The sequence below is a fragment of the Somniosus microcephalus genome, unplaced genomic scaffold, assembly GCF_052327205.1.
Source record: "Somniosus microcephalus isolate GS21.2 unplaced genomic scaffold, FLI_Smic_1.0 unresolved_chr7, whole genome shotgun sequence".
NCBI lineage: Eukaryota > Metazoa > Chordata > Chondrichthyes > Squaliformes > Somniosidae > Somniosus > Somniosus microcephalus.
The window spans coordinates 36,863,042-36,870,490 of NW_028225185.1; positions in this window are offsets into that span (position 1 = coordinate 36,863,042).

Genomic DNA, 7,449 nt, shown 5'->3' on the forward strand with positions numbered 1-7,449 from the left:
TCTAACCCGTGCTGTACCTGCCCTGGGAGTGTTTGATGGGGACAGTGTAGAGGGAGCTTTACTCTGTATCTAACCCGTGCTGTACCTGCCCTGGGAGTGTTTGATGGGGACAGTGTAGAGGGAGCTTTACTCTGTATCTAACCCGTGCTGTACCTGCCCTGGGAGTGTTTGATGGGACAGTGAACTGGGGGTTGGTCTTCAGCCCAATGCAGATGGTGCTGCCTGGTGGCTGAACAATTAAAGTACATGAACCAAAGAATTGAAATTGTTTCTGTGAAAAAAAATAGCATTTAAAACACCAGTTAAATTGCACAGTGGGTCTCACTGTCGCCTCTGAGTCAGAAAATCATGGGATAGAGCCCCACTCCAGAGACTCGAGCCCCGTAATCCAGGACCGACACTTCCCCGGTGCCGGTACTGGTACTGAGGGAGCGCCGCACTGTCGGAGGGGCGGTGCTGAGGGAGCGCCGCACTGTCGGAGGGGCAGTACTGAGGGCGCGCCGCACTGTCGGAGGGGCAGTACTGAGGGCGCGCCGCACTGTCGGAGGGGCGGTACTGAGGGAGCACCGCACTGTCGGAGGGGCGGCACTGAGGGAGCACCGCACTGTCGGAGGGGCGGCACTGAGGGAGCGCCGCACTGTCGGAGGGGCGGCACTGAGGGAGCGCCGCACTGTCGGAGGGGCGGTACTGAGGGAGCGCCGCACTGTCGGAGGGGCGGTACTGAGCGAGCGCCGCACTGTCAGAAGGGCGGTACTGAGGGAGCGCCGCACTGTCGGAGGGGCGGCACTGAGCGAGCGCCGCACTGTCGGAGGGGCGGTACTGAGGGAGCGCCGCACTGTCGGAGGGGCGGTACTGAGGGAGCGTCGCACTGTCGGAGGGGCGGTACTGAAGGAGCGCCGCACTGTCGGAGGGGCAGTACTGAGGGAGCGCCTCACTGTCGGAGGGGCGGTACTGAGGGAGCGCCGCACTGTCGGAGGGGCGGTACTGAGGGAGCGCCGCACTGTCGGAGGGGCGGTACTGAGGGAGCGCCGCACTGTCGGAGGGGCAGCTCTGAGGGAGCGCCGCACTGTCGGAGGGGCAGTACTGAGGGAGCGCCGCACTGTTGGGGGGTTGTCTTTCGGGATGAAACGTTAAACCCGAGGCCCCCGTCTGCCCTCTCCGGTGGATGTAAAAGATCCCACGGCCACTATCGGAAGAAGAGCAGGGGGGAGTTCTCCCCGGTGTCCTGGGGCCAATATTTATCCCTCAACCAACATCACTAAAAAAGTGATGATCTAACGATTTATCACATTGCTGTTTGTGGGAGCTTGCTGTGCGCAAATTGTCTGCCGCGTTTCCCACATTACAACAGTGACCACACTTCAAAAGAAGTCCTTCATTGGCTGTGAAGAGCTTCGGGACGTCCTGAGGTGGGGAAAGGCGGCGGAGAAATGCAAATTCTTTCTTCATGGACACATACGATCAGACATCCATATTCCTCTCAGTCTGTTTCGTCCCGCAGTTGATCAATGCATCATCCTTCACGGTACTGAGTCATAAGGAGCAGGAAGATCCCAGAGCTCGTCCAAAACTCTGCTGGCCCGTGTCGTAACTCGCACCCAGTCCCGTTCGCCCATCACCCCCGTGCTCGCTGACCTACACTGGCTTCAGGTCCGGCAACACATCAATTTTGAAATCCTCATCCTTGTGTTCAAATCTCTCCATGGCCTCCTCGCCCCCACCTCCCTATCTCTGTGACCTCCTCCAGCCTCTTCAACCCTCCCTATCTCTGTAACCTCCTCCAGCCCCTACAACCCTCCCTATCTCTGTAACCTCCTCCAGCCCCTACAACCCTCCCTATCTCTGTAACCTCCTCCAGCCCCTACAACCCTCCCTATCTCTGTAACCTCCTCCAGCCCCTACAACCCTCCCTATCTCTGTAACCTCCTCCAGCCCCTACAACCCTCCCTATCTCTGTAACCTCCTCCAGCCCCTACACCCCTCCCTATCTCTGTAACCTCCTCCAGCCCCTACAACCCTCCCTATCTCTGTAACCTCCTCCAGCCCCCTACAACCCCCCCATCTCTGTAACCTCCTCCAGCCCCTACAACCCTCCCTATCTCTGTAACCTCCTCCAGCTCCTACAACCCTCCCTATCTCTGTAACCTCCTCCAGCCCATACAACCCTCCCTATCTCTGTAACCTCCTCCAGCCCATACAACCCTCCCCATCTCTGTAACCTCTTTCAGCCCCTACAACCCTCCCTATCTCTGTACCTCCTCCAGCCCTACAACCCTCCCTATCTCTGTAACCTCCTTCAGCCCCTACAACCCTCCCTATCTCTGTAACCTCCTCCAGCCCCTACAACCCTCCCTATGTCTGTAACCTCCTCCAGCCCCTACAACCCTCCCTATCTCTGTAACCTCCTCCAGCCCCTACAACCCTCCCTATCTCTGCAACCTCCTCGCCCCCACCTCCCTATCTCTGTAACCTCCTCCAGCCCCTACAACCCTCCCTATCTCTGTAACCTCCTCCAGCCTCTACAACCCTCCCTATCACTGTAACCTCCTCCAGCACCTACAACCCCCCGAGATCTCTGTAAACTCCTCCAGTCCCTACAACCCTCCCTATCTCTGTAACCTCCTCCAGCCCCTACAACCCTCCCTATCTCTGTAACCTCCTCCAGCACCTACAACCCTCCCTATCTCTGTAACCTCCTCCAGCCCCTACAACCCTCCCTATCTCTGTAACCTCCTCCAGCCCCTACAACCCTCCCTATCTCTGTAACCTCCTCCAGCCCCTACAACCCTCCCTATCTCTGTAACCTCCTCCAGCCTCTACAGCCCTCCCTATCTCTGTAACTTCCTCCAGCCCCTACAACCCTCCCAATCTCTGTAACCTCCTCCAGCCCCTACAACCCTCCCTATCTCTGTAACCTCCTCCAGCCCCTACAACCCTCCCTATCTCTGTAACCTCCTCCAGCCCCTATAACCCTCCCTATCTCTGTAACCTCCTCCAGCCCCTACAACCCCCCCATCTCTGTAACCTCCTCCAGCCCCTACAACCCTCCCTATCTCTGCAACCTCCTCGCCCCCACCTCCCTATCTCTGTAACCTCCTCCAGCCCCTACAACCCTCCCTATCTCTGTAACCTCCTCCAGCCTCTACAACCCTCCCTATCACTGTAACCTCCTCCAGCACCTACAACCCCCCGAGATCTCTGTAACCTCCTCCAGCCCCTACAACCCTCCCTATCTCTGTAACCTCCTCCAGCACCTACAACCCTCCCTATCTCTGTAACCTCCTCCAGCCCCTACAACCCTCCCTATCTCTGTAACCTCCTCCAGCCCGTACAACCCTCTCTATCTCTGTAACCTCCTCCAGCCCCGACAACCCTCCCTATCTCTGTAACCTCCTCCAGCCCCTACAACCCTCCCTATCTCTGTAACCTCCTCCAGCCCCTACAACCCTCCCTATCTCTGTAACCTCCTCCAGCCCCTACAACCCTCCCTATCTCTGTAACCTCCTCCAGCACCTACAACCCCCCGAGATCTCTGTAACCTCCTCCAGCCCCTACAACCCTCCCTATCTCTGTAACCTCCTCCAGCACCTACAACCCTCCCTATCTCTGTAACCTCCTCCAGCCCCTACAACCCTCCCTATCTCTGCAACCTCCTCCAGCCCGTACAACCCTCTCTATCTCTGTAACCTCCTCCAGCCCCTACAACCCTCCCTATCTCTATAACCTCCTCCAGCCCCTACAAACTCCCTATCTCTGTAACCTCCTCCAACCCCTACAACCCTCCCAGATCTCTGCGCTCCTCCAATTCCGGCCTCTCGCCCATCTCCCGATTTCCATCATTCTGCCATTGGCGACCGCGTCAGGGCCCCCGAGCTCTGGAATTCCCTCCCTCAACCTCTCTGCCTCTCTCTCCTCCTTTAAGACGCTCCTTAAAACCTAACGCTTTGACCCAAGCTTTTGGTCGCCGGTCCCTAATATCACCTTATGTGGCTCGGGGACAAAATTTGTCTGATTTACGCTCCTGTGAAGCACCTTGGGACGTTTTACTATGTTAAAGGCACTATATAAATGCAAGGTGGTGTTGTTGTTGGTTCAGCCAGCGAGAGAAGGAAAACTGAAGGCAGGGGCAGTGTTATTTGTTACAAGTTCAGTCCAAAGGGCAAGTGTAGGGTTAACCGTGTTTTTCCGGGAGATTGCTTAATGAAGGGTGAACAAAACAAGTCCACTCGATCAAAGCTCTCATACGATAGCAAAATACTGCAGATGCTGGAAATCCGAAATAACAACTGAAAACGCTGGAAAAACTCAGCAGGCCAGGGCAGCATCAGTGGAGAGAGAAACAGAGTCAAAGTTTCGGGTCGAAACCCTTCGTCAGAACTGAGAAACACAGGAAATGAAACAGATTTAAAGGCCAGTTTGGGGGGCTGGGAAATGGGGGAGGGGATGAAAGAAGAGACATTGAGAGATAATCAAGGCGAGACGAGATGGTAATAGGACCGGTAAAGAGACAAAGGATGGCTTTGATGAAGTGTGAAATGCGCTGGCAGAGTGAGAGACAGCTGCCATGTGGGGAGAGAGGAAAAAGGAAAAGGTACAGTGCGGCGCTCCCTCAGTACCGCCCCTCCGACAGTGCGGCCCTCCCTCAGTACCGCCCCTCCGACAGTGCACCGCTCCCTCAGTACCGCCCCTCTGACAGTGCGGCGCTCCCTCAGTACCGCCCCTCCGACAGTGCAGCGCTCCCTCAGTACTGCCCCTCCGACAGTGCGGCGCTCCCTCAGTACCGCCCCTCCGACAGTGCGGCGCTCCCTCAGTACCGCCCCTCCGACAGTGCGGCGCTCTCTCAGTACCGCCCCTCCGACAGTGCGGCGCTCCCTCAGTACCGCTCCTCCGACGGTGCGGCGCTCCCTCAGTACAGCCCCTCCGACAGTGCGGCGCTCCCTCAGTACTGCCCCTCCGACAGTGCGGCGCTCCCTCAGTACCGCCCCTCCGACAGTGCGGCGCTCCCTCAGTACCGCCCCTCCGACAGTGCGGCGCTCCCTCAGTACCGCCCCTCCGACAGTGCGGCCCTCCCTCAGTACCGCCCCTCCGACAGTGCAGCGCTCCCTCAGTACCGCCCCTCCGACAGTGCGGCGCTCCCTCAGTACCGCCCCTCCGACAGTGCGGCCCTCCCTCAGTACCGCCCCTCCGACAGTGCGGCGCTCCCTCAGTACCGCCCCTCCGACAGTGCGGCGCTCCCTCAGTACCGCCCCTCCGACAGTGCGGCGCTCCCTCAGTACTGCACTAGAAGTGTCAGCCAAGATGTTTGTGCTCGAGCCTCTGGAGTGGGAACTCGAACCCACAACCTTCTGACTCAGAAACGAGAGCGAGGCCCAATGAGCTGTGGTTGACGCTGTCATTCCAAGTGGCTAGCAGAAGCCAAGCTCGGATTGCAAAAGGGACTGTAAGGAGGAAAGGGAATATCGAGGGTGATCTCCTCGACTTTTGATGGTTCCTCTGCCAAACTGTGTACTGGAGTACTGGGCACAGTTTTGGTCTCCTTACCTAAGGAAGGATATACTTGCCTTAGAGATGGCACGACGAAGGTTCGCTCGATTGATTCCTGGGATGAGAGGGATTGTCCTATGAGGAGAGATCGAGCCGATACTCTCTGGAGTTTAGAAGAATGAGAGGTGATCTCATCGAAACATGTCAAATTTTTCGAGGGCTTGACAGGGTAGATGGTGAGAGAAAAATGCAGGAAATGCTCAGCTGTTTCCCCCCCTGGCTGGAGAGTCTAGCACCAGGGGTCGCAGTCTCAGGATAAGGGGCTGAACGGCCTCCTCCTGTTCCTAATGTAACAGGCTCGAGGGGGCTGAACGGCCTCCTCCTGTTCCTAATGTAACAGGCTCGAGGGGGCTGAACGGCCTCCTCCTGTTCCTAATGTAACAGGCTCGAGGGGGCTGAACGGCCTCCTCCTGTTCCTAATGTAACAGGCTCGAGGGGCTGAACGGCCTCCTCCTGTTCCTAATGTAACAGGCTCGAGGGGGCTGAACGGCCTCCTCCTGTTCCTAATGTAACAGGCTCGAGGGGGCTGAACGGCCTCCTCCTGTTCCAAATGTAACAGGCTCGAGGGGGCTGAACGGCCTCCTCCTGTTCCTAATGTAACAGGCTCGAGGGGCTGAACGGCCTCCTCCTGTTCCTAATGTAACAGGCTCGAGGGGCTGAACGGCCTCCTCCTGTTCCTAATGTAACAGGCTCGAGGGGCTGAACGGCCTCCTCCTGTTCCTAATGTAACAGGCTCGAGGGGCTGAATGGCCTCCTCCTGTTCCTAATGTAACAGGCTCGAGGGGCTGAACGGCCTCCCCCTGTTCCTAATGTAACAGGATCGAGGGGGCTGAACGGCCTCCTCCTGTTCCTAATGTAACAGGCTCGAGGGGCTGAATGGCCTCCTCCTGCTCCAAATGTAACAGGCTCGAGGGGCTGAACGGCCTCCTCCTGTTCCTAATGTAACAGGCTCGAGGGGGCTGAACGGCCTCCTCCTGTTCCTAATGTAACAGGCTCGAGGCGGCTGAACGGCCTCCTCCTGTTCCTAATGTAACAGGTTCAAGGGGCTGAACGTCCTCCTCCTGTTCCTAATGTAACAGGCTCGAGGCGGCTGAACGGCCTCCTCCTGTTCCTAATGTAACAGGCTCGAGGCGGCTGAACGGCCTCCTCCTGTTCCTAATGTAACAGGCTCGAGGGGCTGAACGGCCTCCTCCTGTTCCTAATGTAACAGGCTCGAGGGGCTGAACGGCCTCCTCCTGTTCCTAATGTAACAGGCTCGAGGGGCTGAACGGCCTCCTCCTGTTCCTAATGTAACAGGCTCGAGGGGCTGAACGGCCTCCTCCTGTTCCTAATGTAACAGGCTCGAGGGGCTGAACGGCCTCCTCCTGTTCCTAATGTAACAGGCTCGAGGGGCTGAACGGCCTCCTCCTGTTCCTAATGTAACAGGCTCGAGGGGCTGAACGGCCTCCTCCTGTTCCTAATGTAACAGGCTCGAGGGGGCTGAACGGCCTCCTCCTGTTCCTAATGTAACAGGCTCGAGGGGCTGAACGGCCTCCTCCTGTTCCTAATGTAACAGGCTAGAGGGGCTGAACGGCCTCCTCCTGTTCCTAATGTAACAGGCTCGAGGGGCTGAACGGCCTCCTCCTGTTCCTAATGTAACAGGCTCGAGGGGGCTGAACGGCCTCCTCCTGTTCCTAATGTAACAGGCTAGAGGGGCTGAACGGCCTCCTCCTGTTCCTAATGTAACAGGCTAGAGGGGCTGAACGGCCTCCTCCTGTTCCTAATGTAACAGGCTCGAGGGGCTGAACGGCCTCCTCCTGTTGGCCATTTCTCGCGTTCTCCCGCCGACTCTGCAGGGGTCAATCCAATTGTCCCAAAGGAGCCGTGATGTCACGGAACAGGGTGCGACGTCACATTGGCCGATTG